General features: G+C 41.0%; 1 protein-coding gene and 1 non-coding gene across 3 annotated transcripts in view; one reads left to right on the top strand and one right to left on the bottom strand.

Moving 5' to 3' along the window:
- Positions 1–11971: 11971 nt before the first annotated feature.
- Positions 11972–12078, bottom strand: LOC139706552 (U6 spliceosomal RNA). The gene has a single exon (XR_011708174.1). It is a non-coding gene; the product is annotated as a U6 spliceosomal RNA (small nuclear RNA).
- Positions 12079–20545: 8467 nt separating this feature from the next.
- Positions 20546–24939, top strand: part of LOC114081281 (broad substrate specificity ATP-binding cassette transporter ABCG2-like) — a 50248-nt gene continuing 45854 nt past the window's right edge. For both annotated transcript variants that reach the window (XM_071614427.1, XM_071614428.1), the window contains exon 1: positions 20546–20699. The gene's annotated coding sequence lies outside the window, so the exon portion shown is untranslated. The remainder of the gene's footprint in view (positions 20700–24939) is intronic.

Raw genomic sequence — 24939 nt, 5'->3', positions numbered from 1 at the left:
GTACAGAATAGAGGACACAGAGACTAATCAACAAAGCTACAACTATCTTATATTTGATAAAGGAGCTAAAAGCATGCAATGGAGGGAGGATAGCATCTTCAACAAATGGTGCTGGGAAAACTGGAAATCCATATGCAACAAAATGAAACTGAATCCCCTCCTCTCGCCATGCACAAAAGTTAACTCAAAGTGGATCAAGGAGCTAGATATCAAATCAGAGACTCTGTGTCTGATAGAAGAAAAAGTTGGCTCCAATCTACATATTGTAGGGTCGGGATCCAAATTCCTTAATAGGACACCCATAGCACAAAAGTTGATAACAATAATCAACAAATGGGACTTACTTAAACTGAAAAGTTTTCTCTCAGCAAGAGAAACAATAAAAGAGGTAAATAGGGAGCCTACATCATGGGAACAAATTTTTACTCCTCACACTTCAGATAGAGCCCTAATATCCAGAGTATACAAATAACTCAAAAAATTAGACAATAAGAAAACAAATAACCCAATCAACAAATGGGCCAAAGACCTGAACAGACCCTTCTCAGAGGAGGACATACAATCAAACAACAAGTACATGAAAAAATGCTCACCATCTCTAGCAGTCAGAGAAATGCAAATCAAAACCACCCTAAGATACCATCTCACTCCAGTAAGATTGGCTGCCACTATGAAGTCAAACAACAACAAGTGCTGGAGAGGATGTGGGGAAAAGGGTACTCTTGTACATTGCTGGTGGGACTGCAAACTGGTGCAGCCAATCTGGAAATCAGTATGGAGATTCCTGGGAAAGCTGGGAATGGAACCACCATTTGACCCAGCTATTGCCCTTCTTGGACTTTTCCCCGAAGACCTTAAAAGAGCGTACTACAGGGATACTGCTACATCGATGTTCATAGCAGCACAATTCACAATTGCTAGACTGTGGAACCAACCCAGATGCCCTTCAATAGATGAATGGATAAAAAAAATGTGGCATTTATACACCATGGAGTATTACGCAGCACTAAAAAATGACAAAATCATAGAATTTGCAGGGAAATGGATGGCACTAGAGCAGATTATGCTTAGTGAAGCTAGCCAATCCCTAAAAAACAAATACCAAATGTCTTCTTTGATATAATGAGAGCAACTAAGAACAGAGCAGGGAGGAAGAGCAGGAAGAAAAGATTAACATTAAACAGATAGATGAGGTGGGATGGAAAGGGAGAGAAAAGGGAAATTGCATGGTAATGGAGGGAGACCCTCATTGTTATACAAAAGTACATATAAGAGGTTGTGAGGGGAATGGGAAAATAAACAAGGAGAGATATGAATTACAGTGGATGGGGTAGAGAGAGAAGATGGGAGGGGAGGGAGGGGGGATGGTAGAGGATAGGAAAGGTAGCAGAATACAACAGTTACTAATAGGGTATTATGTAAAAATGTGGATGTGTAACCGATGTGATTCTGCAATCTGTATTTGGGGTAAAATTGGGAGTTCATAACCAACTTGAATCTAATGTATGAAATATGATATGTCAAGAGCTTTATAATGTTTTTAACAACCAATTAAAAAAAATTAAAAAAAAAAGAAAAAAAAAATCTGACAAGTGTGCAGAGATACACAATTTTTTTTTCAGAAGGTGGAGAAAAATGTCACTAGCAAAATCCCCAAATAAATAATTTCTCTCATATTTCATATGGCAGGCTAAAGCCAAATATGAATCAGCAAGTTTTTCTGTGATGATTGAGGTTAATTGAGAGATCACTGTAAATGCCTGTTGATTATGAGAGGTTTCACCTCAGGAATTGGCAAATATGTGGTATCCCATAAACATAATTTAAAGAAAATGTCAGATTCTCTTCTGGGGATATTGGGAAACAAAATGCTAAGGAAATAAAAGATTATAATTAACATTTTAGAATAAGGTAGGAAATTTGGTGTTCTTCAAACTACTACAAATATCACCATATCCAGACAATTTCAGAAACCCTGAAAAGTTATATTCTGGGAATGTAGATGTCCAATATCTCTTCCAACTACAGTAAAAGAGAAAGAGGCAAAAAAAATAATCATTTCTAGGAAGGAGCCAAAATTGGTGATATATCAGATGAACTTGACCAATATAATTGCCAAGAGTGAACCACACCAATGTTGCCAGTAATTCAACCAATAACCTGAACTGTGATAGGAGGAACTAAAACAACAAAAATACATAGATATGTCCAAAAGAGTCTCTATCTTTTTTTCCCTGCCTTTATAAGGTAAAAATCTACACCTGCAGCTTATTCCAAGTTAGCTGCAAGTCATTTTATGAGAGCCAATACCTTCAGACTTTTGGAATCTTGCACTAAGCGAAAAACCAGACTTCTCAAGGCCTCTTTCCTAAAGGATTTCATCCTTTTCAGACCTCCATTCAGCTTTCTGGTACTTATACTGCCCAAAATACTGTTCAATTTTCTTAAATGAAGAATTCACAAAAAATCTCTAAGGTTTCTTTTGGATGTAAAGACATTTTACGAGGTAGAAAGAAGATAAAGGAGACACAAACCATGCCCTGAAAATAAATATCATCTAGTGGAGAAGAGGGATGGATATATTTATATATCCATAAACCAAGTGTCTCTTTCATTCAATCAGTAGACAACTCCTGATCAAATCTGAAGTTTGCCACTGGGGTGCTCCAGCACAGAGCCTGATGGTTCACAGGTTCTCAGTAAATGTGTATTGGCTGAAACAGTAACATGTATATTTCACACTCATACTAATGCCACTAACCTTTAGTGCTTTCCTGAAACTGAGGTGAGGATTTTTCTTGCCAAATTCCAATTTCATAGGTGTCAAGTTAGGTGAATTACTTAATGGTAGCATCTTCCTATCAATCTAGAAATAGAATGTCTAGCTCCATAATTTCAGATATTTATAAGCCCTTGGTCAGTTATTAGGCAACACTATCTCCTCTAGTACTGGAGGGGAGGCTACACCTGAAGTCTAAGTTGTAGCACCTGTGGGTGGCAGTCCCACGCAGGAGCTAAGCTGCCACCACCCCCAGCCTTGAGTAAAGGGGGTATTGGGCTGGCATCACAAGGCCACGCATTGTGCAAAGCAAATGGCCTTACGTTCACTCTGCAAGGAAATGCTTCAGCTCTGGGATGCCCAATGGGATTGAGCACCCCCCTCCCTTTTGAAACATTATCCCCTACCATATATGGGTGGAATATTCTATCCAAGATCTTTTCCCTGATAAATAGAGGGCTTCCAGGTGCTCTCACTCTCTTGCCTTCCAATGTGGAAGAGGACCCTTGAGGTCAGTAGAGCCCCCCCCAAGAACCCCAGACTTTGTGAAAAAAAAATATGTCTGTGTCCTTGCAGTCTTTTTGTCGCCAGCCCAAACCATGCAGAATGATGCCGATTCCATCTCCCACATGGGCCATGGGCCATAAGCACCCACACAAGCTCCAGAGATGACCAGGGAAGGAGGATTCCTATTGTCATTCCTATGACAAGTGAGGATTCCTATTCTTGTCAAATCTCCTGTTCTTTCTATCATACTTGACATGATGGGAGTAGCATTAGGGAGCATGCTGCCTGCTCAGCTCTGATAGAGGCACTGACAGTATAAAACACTCTGTAGAGACTTTTCATGGATCTAGAGCCTATGGAGGGGAAAAAGCTGACATGAAAGAATAAGAAGGAAGTGAAGGCTCAAAATACCAACTAACTAAGTGATTAAGTTGATTACTTTCAACTAACATAAAATAAAACTGTAATCTGAATGGATTAATAGAGAACACTCTGGAGGTATTTTACCATTGACTTTGTTATTCTCAGAAAGAAATACTGGCCAGGCACCATGGCACACACCTATAATCCCAGAAGCTCAGGAGGATCATGAGTACAAAGCCATTCTCAGCAAAATCGAGGAGGAAACTACTCAATGAGACCCTGCCTCTAACCATAATACAAAACAGAGCTAGGGATGTGGCTCAGTGGTTGAGTGTCCTTTGGATCAATCCCTGATTACCAACACCACCCCCAAGTATTGATGATTTATTTTAAAATTTTCATTCCTAAATATGATATTGTTAATTTAACAATTAAATTTAAGTATTACAGTCATCAATTAAATATATATTTTATTTATTTTTCCTATTGTGCTTAAGAACCAGTACTGAATTTTGATCCTGAAGGTCTGAGGATCTGTTTAGCTTTCATTGCTTCAGTAAAGGAGTAGGAATGGATTGCTTTGATTATGACCCGCCATCTTCTGGACATACTGGGAAACAATGTCTTCTAGCCCTGAAGAATGATTATTTTAACACAGTTCATCAAACACGAACCTGGTCCTTTTCCTGGGGCAGCCCAAGTGTCCTTGAGTGACAGTTCTACATTTGGTCATAAATCAGCAACACAATGAGTCTATGTTGGTAGCAGTTAAATGACCCTTGGATTTGAAGTCAGATGATAGCAACAAGGTTTTATACTTTTCTCCAGCCTGAATATCTGCCTCTAGGATTCATGATTGGGGATGCTGATATATTGGCTAGCTAATAACTCTCCTGTGCTTAAATTCTTTTTTGTAGGAAATGAATACAGTAGAAGCTAGGACTTGGAAAATCTCAAATAAAGAAATGTAAAGACATTTGCACCTTAATATGCAATTGAAACTTCATATTTCCATCACTTCTCTGGTCAGTCTTTGATGGTATATGCCACTTGGATGGCACCCACTCTCCCAAATGAAAGTAATTGTGAAGACCTCAGCTCAGAAGAAACAGACAACCTGAAATGAGTGCTGGAAACACGTATATATCCATGTGAGCATAGTCATTCTGCTATTTGGCTAAAGTCCTAACCCTTCGTTTCCAATTTTCCATAAATGAAACCAGAGCAAAACATTAAAACACAAGTAACCAAATAGTAGGTAAACTATCAAAAGCTGCCTTTAAACATGGTTAATCATTTCAAAATAGTTGGTGGTTATTCTTCTGTTCTTAATATTCTTGAGAAAATACAATACAAATATTAAATACAAATAAAGATATTTAGAATCACATCTATTACATAAATTAGTCACTAGAAAGCTTAAACAAAATAATATCTAATCTAAAAAGAGAAAAAATATTGAAAATAACAGGAGAGTGTTCAAAAGAGAAGAAAAATAAGAGAAATTTAACAAAAGCATAAAATGTAAATGAAAAAAACTCTTATTGATGAACAAATTCCAATAAATAGTAGAAAATGAAAATGACATCTGTACAAAATTTTTAAAACCCTCAAAATAATGTTAAAAAAACAAATCTTTGCAAAGATGTATGAGGGACAAAAATATTTTTTAAATGTGTTAGGTGATACTATACTCATTTGATAAATGAGAGTATAAAATGAACATGGGGCCTGATGAACATTATTTAATGTTGATATATGTATGAAATCAATGATTTAAGTATCATAAATCATATGGATTCAATAGTAGAGCTTCAACACAGAAAATAATGCCTACTAGTAATATGAGGAAAATTAGAAAAATCATATTGCCCTGGAAATTTAAACCTACCTCTCTCAATCTTTGATGGAGAAAGTAGACAAAAAATGCCTAGAAATAAGGGTTTGAATTGAATATGTGACAGGCCATATGTACATCAAACTTCATGCAGGTTGAGCCTCCCTAACCCCTCCAGATCTGAAATCTGAAATTGTTTGAAAATCTGAAAGTAATAGGTCAATTTGACACCACAAGTGGAAAATTCAACACCATGAAACATTGTTTCATGCCCCAAATTGCTAAAAATATTGTATAAACTTATATTTAGGTGATTTTTACAATTTGCAGATATCTTGGATCCATCCCAAAGAAATGTATATATGTATACTTTCAGGTGTTGAGATTATATAATGTATAATATGATATAATATTATATGTTATATGTTATATATATTGTATATTATATGTTATATATATTATAATAATTATATATTATAAATAATATAATATAATATTATATATATAAAGGTGCAGGGTGATTTAAGGCATGAGAAAGGTGACTGGAGGAGAAGTAACAAGTAGTTTACACGTGTTCAACTCAATGCCATGGCTCTTCTCAGGATGCTTGTTTAGAAATAATTGGTGTTATCATATATGAGATATTATATTTTATATATTATATATCAGATATTATTATATATTATGTATAATATATAATATTTGTTGTAATATATTATATATTATAAATGTATTATAATATATATTATATTTATTGTATATAAATATATATTATATATTGTGATATAATATATATTATATGTTATATATATAATCTCAACACATGAAAAAATTCCCAAACCCAAACACTCCTGGTTCCTAATATTTTGCATAAGTGTATTTAACCCTCTCTACCCAATTTTTACCCAGCAGAAGTATTGCCCCAAGTGAGTCAGAATCTAGATTTTATTGCTCATAATGCTCCACAATTACTCAGAGTCAAATGGGCATGGAAATAGGTTTCATTCAAAGCCAGCTTTGAAGAAAGATAAAAGAATGCTTTTTGTTTTGAATTTCCATCTTCAGAAAGCTCAAGGGCCAAGAAAGCTTTTATAAGAGAAGGAGTGATAAAGAGGACAAAAGGTAGGGAAAATATATATGAAGGTTTAGCTAATCTGTGTTAGAGATCATGTCAGTGGTGCCTGGCCAAGGTGGGGTTAGTTTCTCTTGTCAACATGAGGAAGTTCAGAAGTTCTAACAATTTGGGGCTTTAATCCCTCTTAATTTCAGATGCATTTCCCTAATTTTAGAGGGAGTCATTTCAAATTCTCCTGTTTAGTCAGCCTTCAGAGTTGAGGAAATTAGTGTTCCAATGTCATCTGACTAGCTGTCCAACATTGTATCAGTGTGCAGAATTAGAACATAAGGAGTCAGATGCTTATTCCTAAAGGGGTAAATTCTGAATTATTAAATATTTCCACCTAGGGAAAGAGCTTCAGTGTTAGTTTGTGTAATTGCTCCTTCCATGCCTTCTCAGTTGTTTGATTTGGTGGGTTGGATGGGTTTCTCCATGCAATCTCAACTCTGTCTCTGAACTATGTCCTTTGAAGACACTGTGAATTATTTGCCAAGCTTACTTATCCCATGGTGTGGGAGCCTTGTCCCATTCTTTGATCTCAGTGGGCTCAATTCAGAGGAGATCTCTCTTCCTGCTACCAGTGAAAGTAGGAGGGTGAGTTTTTTCAGCTGTTTCCATTCCATTACTTCCTCATCACTTCTTGACCATCATAGAGGACTTTGCCCAGTTCTTCAGAGGCCCCCAGTAATAGTGAGCAGAACCAAGGGAGTGAATGCTGTCACATAGTCTCTCCTCCACTTTTGGCATGTAATCCCTATTCCTGTGAAACAGAGTTGAAAGTCTAAATAAATATTCCAGCTTCACTTGCTTTTCTTTATTAGTTAATTGACTTAAAAATCAATAATTTTGGAAGTCATAGAGCTGAGCAATATTATCATTAGCCTCCTACTAGCTTTGCGGTAGTTAAAATCAAGGACATGTGGGGCATGGTGAAATCATTTGCCGGGGTTGTTTCCCAGGGATTCAAAGCCCATGTTTATTGGAGCCAATGACTTCACTTGGGCTTGCACCAGTATTGCATGGGTAACATTTTGACATCCTCAGGCCAGAAATTCCATGCTCATATCTGCTAACACCAATAATTTCTGAACAAGCATCCTGAGAAGAGCCATGGCATTGAGTTGAACATGTGTAAACTACTGGTTACTTCACCTCTAGTCACCTTTCTCATGCCTTAAATCACCTGCACCTTTATCCCAGAAAACACCATAAACCTTAGACTCAGCACAAAGAAAGAAGAGACCCTCCTGAGACTATTTACAAATACACTCTTTTTTACAAAACTTGTCATTGTAATGACTGGCATACAGTGAGGTGTGCAAAATGGAACTTGTTTGGAAACAATTTGATGAAATGGCCAAAAATAACATCCAGAAGAACATTTGCCATGGCTTTTCAGCCCCTTGCCACTCTAAAAACCTTTGGACAAGTCAAAACAAGTATCTAAGCACCTTGTCCCATGGACCATCCCTGGGACTTTTCCTGACTCAGCACTGTGGACCTTCAGTGCATAGTTTCAATTTTGCACTCTGGATTGAAGACTTCCTACCCCGTGAGTCACTTTCCTATAAGCAATCAGATTCCTATTTCTTTTCCCCTCTCATTTGGCTTTTCTAGTTGGGGAGCTGGATTTGGATAGACAAGATTTAACATCTGAATGGAAGTTCTGGTTTGAACTTCCTTGGGGGCAATGTGATTCCAGACCAGAGAGGGATTAAGGATCCTCTGTCTACAGAAGTTCTCTTTGGTTTCTCTCTGGGTTGGTCTGGTTGTGGTTGGAGATGTACCATATCAGATTGCAGAAACCTGGTCAGACCTGGTTTGGCCTTCATTGCAAGTGTCCTGAGACCTGATTATAACAATATAAGTAATAAAAGAATATAATTTTGACCTGTTTTGTCACTATTTGGAAACAATGGGAAATATTAGTTACATCTCCACATTCAACCCATTAGTTGACATTCTCCAACAACTGGGTCACTTGCAGCTATAAATCCATGAGAAGAAAAAATGATTTTTTTGGTAATCCTGTCTGATCTTCATATTCCTTGAATTAAGGAAAGCATTAGCCTGCTGGAGACAGCACTGGGAAGAATTTAACTTAAACCTGCCAGGTATACTGTCGCCTTAATTCTGAAGAATAGCTTTAGCAGAGGTTCCTGGGGCCACTCTGCTCTTTTGCAGGGGATTCCCATGAATTTTTTTAAACACTATTAACTCCCAGTAACATCTTGTTGCATTTTCTGGTAAATTCATTTTGGGTCTGCAAGCCTAATTTAATGTTTTATCAGCATGCCTAATTTACAAACTTCTTGGGAGTGCATTTTAATTAATCTTAAACTGCAATTATAGGGTGAACATATAAAAGTTTTAAGCTTTTCATTTTTTCTTCTAATGACTTTCTTCTTATATTAAGGATAACTGTTATTATGTGGAATGCAAAATCTAAGAGTTAACTCATGAATTCATTTGAAAATGAGAAGAAGGAAAATGAAGGAGAAAGATGAAATAAATAATCAAGAGAGGAAGGGGGAAGAGGAGGAGGGGGAAGAGGAGGAGCAAAGGTCACAGTCTTTTTAAGAAATCAGGCTGCTATGAGATCTGCTTTGCCTAAAAAAAATTTGGTCCACAAACTTCCTAAGACTACAAAAGAATATCTTAAAGTGTAGTCATATAAAGTGGTGACCTTGGCTTCTACCATTTTGTCATAAATATAATTTAGATTGAAATTCCCTTTAACAAACTATTCAATTCACATTGCTTTATCACACTTGTGTATCATGTGCATCAAGTACACGGGTTTTCTTTGACTAAGAAATAACTTGAAAGTGTTGTCTGATGTCTCAGCAATTATTAATTAGCAGTTATAACTGTCAAATATAGACTAGGTGAATAGAAATGAGATTAAATACTTATAAATGTACTCCTCATGATGTTTAAAGTCTTAAATTCTGTTATGCTGAAACTTGATACAACATCTGAGTCATTTCTAAATAAGAAATTTAGGGGATAGAAGAAGACTGTAGCCTATTTTTCAAAACAGCTGGATATAATCACTAAGTATGCCCATATGCCTGAGTATGGTAACACTCACTGTGATTTGCTGCAAGAAGCAGAGAAGTTAAACTCCAGCCAGGTTATCACTATATAAAGTCCACTTGCAGGAACAAAAGAAGGGAGTTGACTTACCTGGGGAGGTGAGGCAACATTCAAACTATATTACTGAGCAATTCTAATATCGCTATGAATTCAGGATAGACTTACACCCAGCCTCTGTGTATCCCACTGATGCTAAAGTACCCATTCATAACTGTATCCATATTATTGAGCAAGTTTATTCCTACCATCTTGACCTAATGGAGCTGCCTTTGGAGAATCCAAAACTTGAGATGTCCACATAGATAAACAGTTTTTTGAACCAAGGTGTGTTAGCTTTCTATAACCATAACCAAAATACCTGATAAGTACACTTAGAGGAGTAAAAGTTTATTTTGTTAAAACATGTTGTTATCGTTGAAAGTTTCAGATGTTTAGTTCGTAGAAGGACATGGTGGAGGAAGTTGGTCAGCTCTTGGAAGCCAGGAAGGAGAGAGAGAGAGGGAGAGAAAGAGAGAAAGGAAGGAGAGGAGAAGTGAGGCCAGGGACAATATACAAACCCCAAGGACACATACACAATGAACTAAGTTTTCCAGCCATGTCTCACCAACCTACTCTTATCACGTAGTAAGTAATCTATTCAAATTATTATTTCTTCAAAAGAATTAGTCTACTAAGTTATTGCTCTCATAACCTAATGATTACACCTTTGAACATTCCTGCATTAACACATGAGCTTTTCCAGAGACACTAAAGAGCCAAACCTCAAAACAAGGACAGCACAGAGCTGATTATAGGGCATTAACCCAGAAAAAAACATTGAAAGCAGAAGTCCTCCCACCTAGTTTTTCCACATGCAAGGAAGGGTTTGTGGCTCTCAGAAAGGCCCCTCCATTTAGAAGGAGTAATTAGCACATAAAAAACAAAAACAAACAAACAAACAAATATAAAAAATACCACACCACCACCACCACAAAACCCCACAAAACTGTTTTAATAATGGAGAAAGACAATGTTAACAGTTCCCAAAATCAATAGTACATCATCTAAGCACACGCAAACTCCTATCTGTATTTGTAAGATTACCCTACTTATAAATAGTAAAATTTAGGGGTTTGCAAGTGGGATAGAGGGAGTAAGAAGGAGAAAAAAAAAGGAAAGAAAGAGATAAGAGAGAGTGGGAAAAAGAAAACAAGAGAAAAAAGAAAAGAAATAAAAGGGGAGGAGGGAGGTGGGGCATATGCAATTCCTCTATATTATATTATTCTGGTGATTTGCTGAGGGCCATTGCTAAGTAAGAACGATGCATGGCATGACCCAGGTCATTTGCAGTGTCATGGCATGTAAGGTGACCTTGCTCAAGGACCAGGGCGGATCTGGGTTTAGGGCGGATGGGGTTTAGGGCGTTCCCGGTTTAGGACAATCCGGGTTTAGGGCAGTTCCAGGTTTAAGGTGTACCCTGCTGGGAATAGGGCGTATCCTGTTGCCTCAGGCACGCCAGCTCCGTTGAGTTCCCGTTGAGTTCTCGTGAGATTCAGAGAGTTTTTGGGATTTCGCCCAGAACGTGAATTGGGCCCAGAACGTGAATTGCCCCAGAACGTGTGTAGAGTGCCGGTGTGAGTTCGGGAATAAAGTATTGCTGTTTGAATCTACAAGGCTGTGAGTGGCTCGTGATTTTGTGCCCAGCCAGACTGCAGCAGTGATTCAGTTGTTAAAGACCTTTTTCATGCACAATTCTTGGTTTCACATATGTTGAGGTTGTGAGGACCAAAGGGGGAAGGGTAGAGGAGACTGGATGAATGGATGAAAAGAGAGAGAAGAGAAAGAAAGAAAAGAATAAAAAATGTCTCAGAACTCTGTTTTCTTTTCTTCCAGTTGGTGGCATTGTCTATTCCTAGCTTGAGTCTCTGGGTTCAGGGTTGTGGTGGTAGTCAGTGTGAGAAGACTTGAGCTTCCACCTGTGGCCTCTCTATACTTATTCTCTGAGATGCAAACCAGGCGCCTGATCCGCCACAGAACCAAGCTGGTAGCCACGCCCACCAGTTGGTGGATTTTAAGGGTTGGTAGGATTTTCCAAGATGAGTTCCATCAGTTTTTCTTGTAAGGTGTTTGATAAGGTGGGGGGTGTTGGGGAGACCTTATGTTTGTCCAGAGCTCAGTTCGGTGACTGCACGGGCAGGCGGCTGGGCCCCTCCTCCAGTTGGGGTGGTCTGGCTACCACACGGGCAGGCGGCTGGGTCCTGTCTCTGGGTCGCGTGGTCTGCCTTCCGTGAAAAATATGGAACGCTTCACGAATTTGCATGTTATCCTTGAGCAGGGGCCATGCTAATCTTCTCTGTATCTTTCCAATGTTAGTATATGTGCTGCCGAAGCGAGCACTATTTCATTATTTTCATTCAAGTATTTTTTACATAACAGTTTTTGGTATATTTTGAATTTATTTATTTACTACTTTATGTGTGTGCAGGAAGCAAATCTAGGCTGTGATCTCTCTATCACTGAACTTCATCCCAGCACTCTGAATTCTTTTATTTATATAAATTCCAAAATACCTTATACAACCTAATATCCTGTTTCTGTTATTTATGTTTTGTCTCAAAATCACATTTTCTTTCTCCTTTTTCGTATGTTTATACTTTCTTTGAGTGGCTTTCAGAGAATGCTGATACCACAATATTCATTAAGATCCAACTATGAACAGTATCCTAATTTTGGTTTAAAATGAAACCTGAATAAATGTATTTCTATATGAGTCTTCCCAGTGACAGAATGAATCCTAAAAAAAAAAAAATTTCATGAAAATGTTTGTGTTCATCATGGGCATATACTTGAAGTTCTTTAAGTCTCCAATATAGTACCTTTGATATTCTAAAAATTATGTACTGTCAATTTTCTTACCTTCCCTTCATGCCTGATTTTCCTGAATAGGACACAATATTAACAATAACTCCTGAGGTCAACAGCGTGACACCATGATTTTTCTTTGTAAACTGCAAATAGAAGATTTTGTCCACATGCAGGTGCTACTTTCTGAGGCCAGAGGCAAGGGTGAATGCTGGGATGGCAGTACTTGCTCACAGAACCTGATAACCAGAGCTTCTCCTTGTTGGCAGCAGGTCCACCCTGGCCCCTGGAGCCCTACCTCCACTAGTTTGTTCTGCATGCTAGTGTGGCCAGCTCACAAGGCCATGGCGAACTTGCGGTTTTTCTGTTCCTGCTTGTCCGTCTGAGACATATGTATCCCACGGGAATGCCTTGACCTTTTCTGGTCTGATGGACTTATTGTTAAGGGAGGTTTCGGTACCTGGCAATAATAGATGTTGAAACTAAATTTCTCCCCCCTCCCTCCTGCTTTTGGGTAGTTTTCCACTTCTGCTGCTTGGGGTATAAAAAAAGGTGTGTTAGCAATAAAGATTATTATTGACTCCTGGATGAAGAACCTTGGTGTCCTGTGTGTCTTTTAACCTCACCGTCCCTCGCCGGACTCGGCTCCCTTGGCCGGACGCGGCAATTGGAGGTTCCCACCGAGATCCGGAAAGCAGGGGTAAGCGGACGGGGCTCACCTTCTAAGAAAGAAGGGGGAGGATTGGTTTAAAGATAATTTAAAGAGACAGGGTACGTACCATGGGTAACTCAACAGCGAAGGTTCGTCTGGCCAACGAACTAAAAGAGCTGTTAAATACACAAGGAACAGGAATAAAAACTAAGACTGCAACCGAATTCGTTGAAATTATTGCCCAGGCTTGTCCTTGGTTTCTGACAGGAGGATTTCTTAATAACAGTGACTGGGACCTGGTGAGGCATGACCTTCAGAAATTATTGAGGGACCGGGGCTCGGACAGTGTCCCAGTTGCCACCTTTTCCTTATGGAGGTTGGTAAAGGATGCTTTATTAACAGATAAAGTAAAGATCAAGGATCAGCTTGCTGAATGTGAACAGGCCCTTAATCAGGTGCAGGAAGAGCAAATGGCAGAATCCTTAAAGGATGAGGGTCCTCTTGAGGACTCGGGCTCAGGGGGTAGGAAACGCCTCCAGATTTCTAAGCCCAAAAAGGATCCTGAGGACCTCAGTTCTCTCTCTGAGGAAGAGGAGGGATTAGAAAGGGAGATAGAGGAATTAGAACATCGCCTTAAAAGGGCAAATGTGAGGGTGCCTAGGGCCCCCTCAGTTGCCGCACCTCCTCCCTATAATCCTGATTGGAATGAGGATGCCCCTACTAGACAGGCGGGGGTCCACTGGGGTTCTAGAGCGGCTCAGGTTTTTCCAATGATTGAAAACGCCGATGCTGATGGACAGCCGGCCAGAGCCCATGTCCCCCTAGCCTTCAAGGACATAAAACAGCTTAAGGAGGCGGTCATTAATTATGGACCTCATGCCCCTTTCACATTGACCCTCTTCGAGTCTTTCTCAGCCAGTCAACTGATACCCAATGATTGGCAGCAACTTTGCAGGGCTGTGTTGTCTGGAGAGGATTTCTTATTGTGGAAAAGTGAATATCATGAAAGGTGCCGCGAGCTGGCTCAGATTAACCTGAATGCGGGCCATCAACGGCGAAATGCTGAAATGTTAACAGGAACTGGGCAGTATGCCACCATAGGCCAACAAATTAATTACGACCCAGGTGTTTATGCTCAAATAGCCTCAGCTGCAGTCCATGCCTGGAAAGCCCTGCCCATTTCTAAGACTGAAACAAAAATTTCCAAGATCTCTCAAGGGCCCTCTGAACCTTATTCGGACTTTATAGCCCACCTAATGCAGGCTGCTGGAAAAATATTCCCTAATCTGGAACAGGCTATGCCACTTATTAGACAACTGGCATATGAAAACGCTAACACTTACTGCCAAAATGCTATTAAGTCCTCCCGGGCCAAAAGTATAGATGACATGATTCGAGCATGCAAAGATATAGATGGGCCTCATATTACTGGTCAGGTTTTGGCTGCTGCCCTTAAGACTGGAATGCAAAAAGCTGATAACAGGGGAACCCACTCTAAGGGGTGTTTTAAATGTGGAAAAGAGGGACATATAAGGAGAAACTGCCTGGAAAGGAGTGAGGGTGCTGGCAGAGGGATGCCTGGAATTTGTCCTAGATGTCATAAAGGAAATCATTGGAGCAGTGAGTGCAGGTCAAAATTTGACATCCAGGGTAACCCAATACTGTCGGGAAACAGGAGCAGGGGCCCGCCCCGGGCCCCGGAAGCCAAAGTGTATGGGGCAGTGCAGGAATGAAACAGTGCCTCGGGGAGTGGGCGTCTCCGCCGCCTCCCACTGACCAACCCCTTTCTATCTGGGAACTCCCCAGGGGAACACCAGGAAGCGCAGGACTGGACCTCAGTTCCACCTCCCGAGCGGTATTAACTCCCCAAATGGGACCTCAGGCGCTGCCTACTGGGGTTTTTGGGCCCCTGCCAGAGGGGACGGTGGGACTAGTGTTGGGATGAGGTAGCACAACTCAGTGGGGCTTGAAGATTCTTACGGGGGTTGTTGATGCTGATTATCAGGGAGAGATAAAAATAGTAGTAGAAGCTACCCAAGGAATTGTTATTCTTCCCCCCGGGGAGCGTATAGCTCAATTGCTGCTGCTACCCTTAGCTTCCATTCCTGGGCACACCCTCCGTGGGTCCCGGGGTGACGGCAGCTTTGGCTTCACTGGAACTCCCCAGGCCTTTTGGGTAGCTCATTTGGATTCGCGTCCCAACCTGACCATTGAGATACAGGACAAGGCTTTCAAGGGAATACTAGATACGGGGGCGGATGTCTCTGTCATTTCTAAAAAACAATGGCCACCTGCCTGGCCCCTCCAGAATCCCTCGGCCATATTACAGGGGATAGGACAGACCCGACCAAAAAGAAGTGCTTCCTTTTTAAAATAGAGAGATGGCGAAGGACATAGTGGCCATTTCCAGCCCTATGTAGTGCCTGGACTCCCCACGAACCTTTGGGGGAGGGACTTGCTTCATCAAATGGGGGCTATTCTCACTACCCAGACTTTGAAAGGAAATAATGACTTTGTTAATGATGCAATGCTAGACATGGGATGGATCCCTGGAAGGGGACTAGGAAAGAGACATGAGGGCAGAATATCACCCGTGGATCCAGCAGAACAGGTTACCTGGCAGGGAAGAGACCGGAGAGGACTGGGAAATTTATCCTAGGGGCCACTGAAGTGCGGCCACCTCCACTGTCCATTACTTGGTTATCAGAGGACCCTGTGTGGGTAGAACAGTGGCCCCTAACTAAGGACAAATTACAGGCCGCTTCCCTATTAGTTCAAGACCAGCTTAAGTTAGGACACGTGGTGCCCTCTACCTCCCCTTGGAATACCCCTATTTTTGTTATACAAAAGGGGTCTGGGAAGTGGAGACTCCTTCAGGACCTACGATCTATTAATAAAACTATGCAACCCATGGGACCCTTACAACCAGGGCTACCCTTTCCTACTGCGATCCCAAAGGATTGGCATCTTATTGTCATAGATTTAAAAGATTGTTTCTTCTCTATCCCCTTAGACCCACCAGACCGAAAGCGTTTTGCTTTTTCCTTGCCTTCCACAAACTTTAGGGAACCTTACCAACGGTATGAATGGACCATCCTACCTCAAGGGATGACTAATAGTCCTACAATGTGCCAATATTTTGTAGCTGAGGTTTTGCGACCCTTTCGACAGCAGTTCCCACAGCTCTACCTCATTCATTATATGGATGACATCTTACTGGCAGGGCCCAAGAAAGAAAGGCTTCTTCAATCTTATGAAGTCCTCCAATCCCTTCTAAAATGGGCAGGGCTGGTCATAGCACCCGAAAAGGTGCAGTTTCAACACCCTTACAATTATTTGGGATACATCATTAATAACATAGGAATCTTTCCACAGAGACCCCAGTTCCAGATAAATCAGCTCAAAACTTTACATCAGTGGCAGACATTCCTCGGAGAAATACAGTGGCTGCGCCCTTCCTTTCATATTCCAACTGGAGAGCTCAAACCCCTGTATGACCTCTTGCGAGGAGATCCTTCTCCTACGTCGTGTAGAGTACCTACACCAGAAGCCTTACGAGCACTGAGGCTAATAGAAGAGGCTCTGCAGGACATGCAGATTACGCAGATAGATTATTCTCTGCCCTTGTCGTTTATAGTTCTACCTTCTAAAATTACTCCCACAGGAGTGTTCTGGCAAACGGGTCCCATTTATTGGGTCCACTTGCCGGCTTCTAACCCCCGGGTATTGACTCCCTTTTATGAGCTAGTTATTAACTTAATTTGGAAGGCTAAATATTTGGGTGATGCATTGTTTGGAAAAACCTTTGACATACTTATTCAACCTTACACTCAAGATATGATACACAAGTTACAACAAGAACATGACCTTTGGTGTCTTTTCCTGTGCAGCTTTAAGGGTCAGATTGATAATCACTTCCCTAAACACAGACTTTTGGAGAGCTTTAAAAGGTGTCCCATCATCTTCCCAAAGATTATGAAAAGGGAACCTATTCCAAAGGCCCAAACTGTATATACAGATGGGGCCAAAAATGGATTTGCCGTCGTTTTTGATGGATCTCAAATTCTCCGACAACCTGTGTCAGGTCAGTCTGCCCAAAAGGCGGAAGTTGAAGCTTTAATCATAGCTCTCAAAGTCTATAGTTCTATTCCTCTTAATGTATATACTGACAGCCTGTATGTAGCCAATCTGGCTCTAGTCATAGAAACAGCATCATATATTGGAAAGCAATCCACCATCACAGAACAACTACAGGTAGTTCAGCTTCTCATTTGGGCTAGACGAGATCCTTTATACATTGGCCACATCCGAAGCCATTCAGGGCTCCCTGGACCTTTGTCAGAGGGCAACGCAAAAGCAGACGCTGCTACTCATGCTGTCGGCCTTTCCTGTGTGACGACCGAATATGACAAGGCCTTACAATTCCATAACAAATTTCATTTAAATGCACAGTCTTTACGCTTCCACACAGGATGTTCACGAGACCAAGCTTTACAGATTGTCTCATTATGTCCAACCTGTGCACCATTTATTCATTCTCCTTCCCTTGGGGTTAATCCAAGAGGACTACAACCTAATGATGTCTGGCAAACTGATGTTACACACTTCCCTAGGTTTGGTAAGCTCTCCTTTATACATGTTTCCACTGACACATATTCTGGATTCATTTTTGCCACCTTACATACTGGAGAGAAGGCTAAGGACGTAATCAGTCATCTTCTAAAAGCCTTTTCCTCCATGGGCACCCCACAATGCCTCAAAACCGATAATGGTCCCGCATATGTAAGCCAGGCGGTTCAACGGTTTTGCACCCAATGGGAAATTAATCATAAGACTGGAATCCCTTATAATCCACAGGGACAAGCTATCGTGGAACGAGCCCATCAACATTTAAAAACTTATTTACAAAAAACAAAAGAGGGGGAGATATACCGGAATTGTCAGGGACCACAAGCACTTCTAAGCATAACCTTATTTACTTTAAATTTTTTACTCACTGACACTGGAGGGTGCACGGCTGCACAACGCCACTTTTCCCCTCCCACTGTACAAGATGCTCAAATAAGGTGGAAAGATTTATCCACCGGAAAGTGGCAACCCCCAGCTCCACTCTTAGCTAGAGTGAGGGGAGCTGTATGTGTTTTTCCCCCAGGAACTGAGAAGCCCATTTGGATCCCGGAGCGCTGCACCAGACGGGTGAATGAAAATTCAAGACAAAATGAAGTTCCCAAGATGGTTGATCCTGCCGCTGTTGTTCTCACCCCTTCAAGTGAGTGCCGAGACACACCTCATGAGCTGGACCCCACTTGTGGCATTCCTTCTGGACAGGTTGGTTGAAGGAGGGCTTGACCCCCCACCTGGGAATATTCATGAATATCTTTTTGGAGCCCCTTGTGAGTGTAAGGGAGGGCCCCGGCACTCGGCCCCCTCTGGTTATATCCAGAGCATTGTGGGACTAAAGTAGCCTATATGGCGGCTGAACTCAATCAAAACATCAGAGGATTTGAGCAACCAAAATGGGTATGGCTATACATTCTTACCGCCGCCTATCTCAACAGCTTATAGATGATGTGCAAACCCTGTCGGGAACCATTAAAGACTTACAAGACCAGATAGACTCTCTAGCAGAAGTAGTTCTTCAGAACAGGCGGGGTTTAGACTTGCTTACTGCCAATCAAGGGGGAATTTGTTTAGCCCTTGGGGAGAGGTGCTGTTTTTATGCTAACAAATCTGGCATAGTTCGCACAAAAATTAAACAACTCCAAGAAGACCTAGAAAAAAGGAGGAGGGAATTATTTGAGAACCCTCTCTGGACTGGACTTAATGGATTTTTGCCTTATCTTCTTCCCTTATTGGGACCATTGTTAGGCCCCCTTCTAGTAGTGGCAGTAGGACCCTGCATTGTAAATAAGATAGTACAATTCAATAAGGATCAAATTAATATCTTAGCCTCTAAGCCGATACAGGTTCACTATCAACGCTTGAAGATGGATGATCGCCTCTCTGAGATATACTTCAGACCGATCCGAAGATGAGTGTCCTCCTTAAAAGAAGAACTCCTGCCATATCTTTTCTCTATGCATACCTCTCCCTCTTGCCTTCCTGTACTAGGATCTTTGCTGTCTAATCTCTCGGTCCAATCACATCTGCCATTCGGTTGTGATGGTCGTGGGTCCCGTAGGTGGAGACGGTTAAGCGTTCACCGCAATAATGTCTTGATAGGTCATAACACCTTGAGCTGATCTTGTAGTACCCAGTGACCGGCAACTTTCACGCTTGCTGTGCGACCTAAGACAGGGAATCGGGGCCTTCCCAGAGACGGGTAAGCATCACAAGGGCTGTGAACGACCTAAGACAGGGGCTACTTGATTCCCACTGGCATGCAAAAAACAAAAGAGGGGGACTTGTTGGCAGCAGGTCCACCCTGGCCCCTGGAGCCCTACCTCCACTAGTTTGTTCTGCATGCCAGTGTGGCCAGCTCACAAGGCCATGGCGAACTTGTGGTTTTTCTGTTCCTGCTTGTCCGTCTGAGACATATGTATCCCACGGGAATGCCTTGACCTTTTCTGGTCTGATGGACTTATTGTTAAGGGAGGTTTCGGTACCTGACAATAATAGATGTTGAAACTAAATTTCTCCCCCCTCCCTCCTGCTTTTGGGTAGTTTTCCACTTCTGCTGCTTGGGGTATAAAAAAAGGTGTGTTAGCAATAAAGATTATTATTGACTCCTGGATGAAGAACCTTGGTGTCCTGTGTGTCTTTTAACCTCGCCGTCCCTCGCCGGACTCGGCTCCCTTGGCCGGACGCGGCACTCCTGAACCCACGCTATCACTTTCTAGGGTTTCCTGTCTCAAACTAATGCAGAGAAATAGTTATTTCAGCAGTGTAAAAACATTGAAACCATCCACAGGAATACTTTCATTCAAACCCTCCATCCCTTTAGATTCAGTTCCTGATGTATTGGGCCCTGGGACACAACCATCTAATTTGTCCCAAACTCATTGACCAGAAAGCACCTATTGTCCTTGGGATGGGTGAAGTGTGAGAGGAAAAGCCTAGGTGTCAGAACTCCTAGTGCTCAGGGACAGTGAGAGCAACAGTGCCAAACCCATCCAGTCACACGAGGTGTCCATCAGCCTCGGAAGTACCCACCAGAGCGAATTGCTTCTGTTCCTTTGAAAAAGCACCAGAAGTAGGGATTTTGGTTTGTCCCTGTGTGGCCAGGGACAATCTTCTCCATGAACTGGACTCCGCAGCGGGGCAGTGGTCCCTGAGGTTTGGTGCCTTGAAAACAGAGGCTTGCCACAGTCTATCAGTTGGTGCCACACCTTTTGCCTTCTGCCCCCGCCCTGGCCCAGGGAATGCAACTTCAGGGAGAGGTGGCCATGGGCATGCTAGCCCCACAGCCTGAGTCTCCTGTACCAAAGTCCAGTCCAAGCTCTCTCCTAGAGGTCCAGTTTGCTGCCCACAGCCCTGAGAAGGGCTACTAGCACCTTCCCACTAGGTGAGTGTTTCTCCTCTGGGTAGAGGGAGTGGTGGGGTCATCTCCATCTGGGAAGGGATTAGTGGAGGCTGTGGGCACTGTCCTCAACCCCACAGACAGCTTCATCAGAGTGCAGGAGGGAGGGGAAGCACTCAGTCCTCCACTGGGGAAGGAGGGAAAGGAAGGCAGAGGAACTGAGCCAGGGGACTAGGGGGGAAATGCTTGAGGATTTCTATAGCAGTACAGATGCTTGGGAGCCTTGTGGACTAGAAGCTGATGTTTCATGGCCTGTATGGAAGTTCAAGCTGACTCCCTTTAACCTCCATATCTGTGCTTTATATCCATGAGTTTTATGCTATGCCTCTGAGCAGAAATTTGTGCCCTTGGTCATTTGAACTACTATTAAGTAAACAAGTTTGTGTGCCAGGAAAGGTAGGTAGGTTTTTTTTTTTTTGGAAAAGAGCACACTGGGGCTGGGGATGTGTCTGAAGCAGTAGCGCGCTCGCCTGGCATGCCCAGGGCACTGGGTTCGATCCTCATCTCCACATAAAAATAAAATAAAGATGTTGTGTCCACCAAAAACTAAAAAATAAATATTAAAAAAAATTCTCTCTCTCTTTAAAAATAAATAAAGGCATTGTGTTGTGTCCATTTACAACTCTCTCTCTCTAAAAAAAAAAAAAGAGCACATTGCTTAAATGACATGACTGAGTTTGTACCCTTGGCAGTTTGATTTGAGAGTAGGAAATAAAAACAGTCCATACAGAATTTTTTTCACAAAACGATGTGGCAGTGCAACTGATTCTGGGTCTGGTAGGGAGTCCAGCCTGCACAAGTCAGTTAAGATAAAACTCTTGCCTGTTCTCAAATGTGTGAAGATAAGGAGAGTTAATATTGAAGAAGGAAAACTTTCCTGAGCATGGGAATTACTGCTGGTGGAGGAAATATTTATTAGCATTAATGCTTTAAAGGGATTGGCGAAGCAATTATTTTTCTTATTCCCAGGTTAGTTTTCTCATCAATTTGGGTAGTTTGCTACAGAGTTCTTGAGGTCTCTTTCAGAATTTTTAAGGAAATATTTCAGTTTTGATGATTAAATTTACAAATGAACCAACTATTTACAACACTTACTGAAAACATTCAAATGATGCAAAAAATTCAGCCCAAAAACTAAATTGTAGATAAGTTTTAAAATGTTTGTGTATACAAAGCAATATGTTTATATATATATATATATATATATATATATATATATATATATATATATATATATATGTAAATTGTTTACTCATTCCTTTTTCAGAAAAATATACAGATTCATAGCAACAAGTGTGTTTACTGGGCTTATTTGTTCCAGGGCCCTGGACATTATTCAGGAGTTCACTTGGGGAACACATTACTTTACATAACATGTATTAAAATACAAACACATGTGCGCAAACCTATTTCTGAACTTAATGTCATTAGGCACCCATGAAGCATTTGAAGTGAGCATGTGAAAGATAAAGTAAACTACCACCTAGAGTAGAACATTGCCTGAGGGAGCACATTGCAATAGATACAGGTGAACTGAAAGGCCCTCTGTACATAAAAATGTGTATCCTGAAGGCCATTAGAGAGAGAGAATGATCAGTCATTCCCTCTGAAGCTGGTTCATGAGAGAAGCTTTTCCTGGTGTTTACTTTTTATTATTTTAAAACTTTTTTTCTCCATTTTTGTTGCATTTTATGTGTACATAATGACAGGATGTTGTTTCATTTTCATGCTTCTATATCCATTCTACTGTATATTCATTCTTCTATATTTGGATAACCTGCTATCCAAGCACCATTTTTTAAAAAGACTGTACATGCTTCCATGCATGTTTTTTGCATCTTTGTCTAAAAGGATTATTTGAGTATTTCTGAATGGTTTTGTTTATGAGTCTTCTATTCTGTACCATTGATCTGTGGTCTGTGTTCATGGCAGTTATTTTTGAGCAATATGTTGTGTGTGTGTGTCAGTCACCTAGGCATGCAGAAGAGACAGAGGAATGGCAATGGAGAGCATCCTCAGTGCGATCCATATGTATGCAGTAGTGTATTTCTAAGGGCACTTCCTAAGGAGGATTTTTGTAGTTGTAACTGTCCTTACTCTAAGTGTTACAGGACTCACTTGAATGATAAGACCCTGTGGTCCCACATGCTACTGTTGATGGCTGGATCGTATTTGGGAATAAACCTGGATTTTATAAAGGGATAGGTGGACATCATGTTCTTTAAATAGTTTATAAATGGGTTTGTCATTAGTTTAAAAAATATATGTATATATTTTTCAATTGACCCACACTAATTAAACATAGGTAAGTGTTTGGTGTGACATTTTCTTACACATCTACAATGTGCAACTATAAGATGAGGGTAATTGGTTTATCTCTGTCTTCAAACAGTATGCTGACAGTTTTTGATATGAGTTTGGTAGCAGTTGAAGACAGGATCAAGGAGGGAGGAAGATTTATATTATGTTAAAAATGAACCATATACTCTAGGGTAGGAAGCTAGGATTGAAAGGTTTCAATGAAAATGAAAGAGCCCAAATGGTCTCCCTACCTGTGTCTATAGGCTCTCTAGACCTATGAGATCCTCATCTGTTCTTTAAATAATCAATGCTGAGTTCACTTCAGAATGTGAACCAAAAATCGATGGCTAGATGATTATGTTCCCATAATTTTTTCTTTTTCAATAATGTCTTTTATAATTTTATTCTTATACTGTATATCTCTCCTACTCAGTGTACACTTTTGTGGTTACTAATATATATTGCTATTAATATTAATATATATTCAAAGTCAGTCATGCATCATAATCCTACAAAACCCATACAGATGAGTACTCCTTCTCTCCACTCACTAGGAGGCTGAGAAGAGTAGATCCCTGAGTTTGAGTTACCTAGTAAATTTATTTATAGAGAGAAAATATTCAGGGGATAATATTTAAAGTTAGTAGTGTAGCAGTCATTTAAGCCAAGAATGGGTATGATAAATACAGAGAAAAATCGCTATGTTACCTTCTGCTCCCATCTATGGTTAAGTTTGCTGTAACAAGAAGGGAATGAAATTTCTACTTCATCAGGGAACCTGTTGAACCAGTTTTCCTAAACTTTATGGATCACTACCTCAATTTCTTGGATTTGTGACTGGAGAAGACCTTGCTGCTATTTAGAGCAGGGTCTGGCTGGAATTTAGTTCTTAGGCTCAGTTAACATTAGGTAATACAGTTCAATCCATGTAGAAGGTAAAATAGATGTTTCTAGAAGGTAAAAAGTCTTGTAATCTCCCACTAAACACACTGGATGGAAATTTTTCAAAGAAAGAGGAAGCACTGAATGAGAGGAGCCAAAGAAGGTCTAAAGATTGTGCCAGTAGGATGGGGTCAGCTTGATGCAGAAAGAAGACAAAAGGTGAGGACTTCCCAGGGCATCTGCCAGTGATGTCTTCCTAACTGCCTCAGATACCCCTCCCCTAAGTCTTGTTACCTACTCCTCTTATTTGAATACAAAGGAGTTTCCTTTAAAATTTACATGAGATTTTCTCTAGTTTCCAAGGGCCATAACATCAATCTTTATTATGTATTGTATTCTTTTTTAAAATTTCTTTTTTGTGTTGGTGATGGGAATTGAACTCAGGGCCTCATGCATGAGAGGCAAGCACTCTACCACTGAGCCACATTCCTTCCCCTTTTTTTAAGTCCCCAAATTGATCATGGGCTGGGATAGTTTGGAACAAGTTAAGTTCATAAAGAACCCTTACAAATCCTCTGTTTGGTTGGGTCCTTGCTTGTAAATGAGGTTCTCCTCCTCTTGAAGTTCTGTGCTTTTCCCATCCGCACCTGCATTTTCTACTGGGCCAGGAGAGAGTTCTTCAGGTGGTGTGTTCTTGGTATGTTGTGTCTGATAAACCTGGTGCTCTTTCTGTTCTTGGAGTTCTTGGGTGGTATTGTACTGTGGCAGCACACACAGAGAGAAAGAAGACTTCTAAGATCTTATGACAGAGGAGGGCTCATAACAGTGTCCCCTGGCTCTTCGATTGTTACAGTAGCCTCTCATATGATCTCCTTGCTCCATCCCTACCTTTTATAAAAGTCAGAGTGGTAAAAATAGTTAAATCATGCCATTCCTTTACCCAGAACTTCCTGGTACCTCTCATTCTCATTTCTAGTCCAAGTCAAATTACTTATGGGCTCTGCTTCAGCTGTCCATCCTCTGACCTCAGCTCCTCTCTTCT

Source organism: Marmota flaviventris, chromosome 7 (assembly GCF_047511675.1).
Source record: "Marmota flaviventris isolate mMarFla1 chromosome 7, mMarFla1.hap1, whole genome shotgun sequence".
In the NCBI taxonomy this organism is placed as follows: Eukaryota; Metazoa; Chordata; class Mammalia; order Rodentia; family Sciuridae; genus Marmota; species Marmota flaviventris.
The sequence above is the reverse complement of the archived record's forward strand: the minus strand, read 5'-3'. Positions and strand labels throughout refer to the sequence as shown.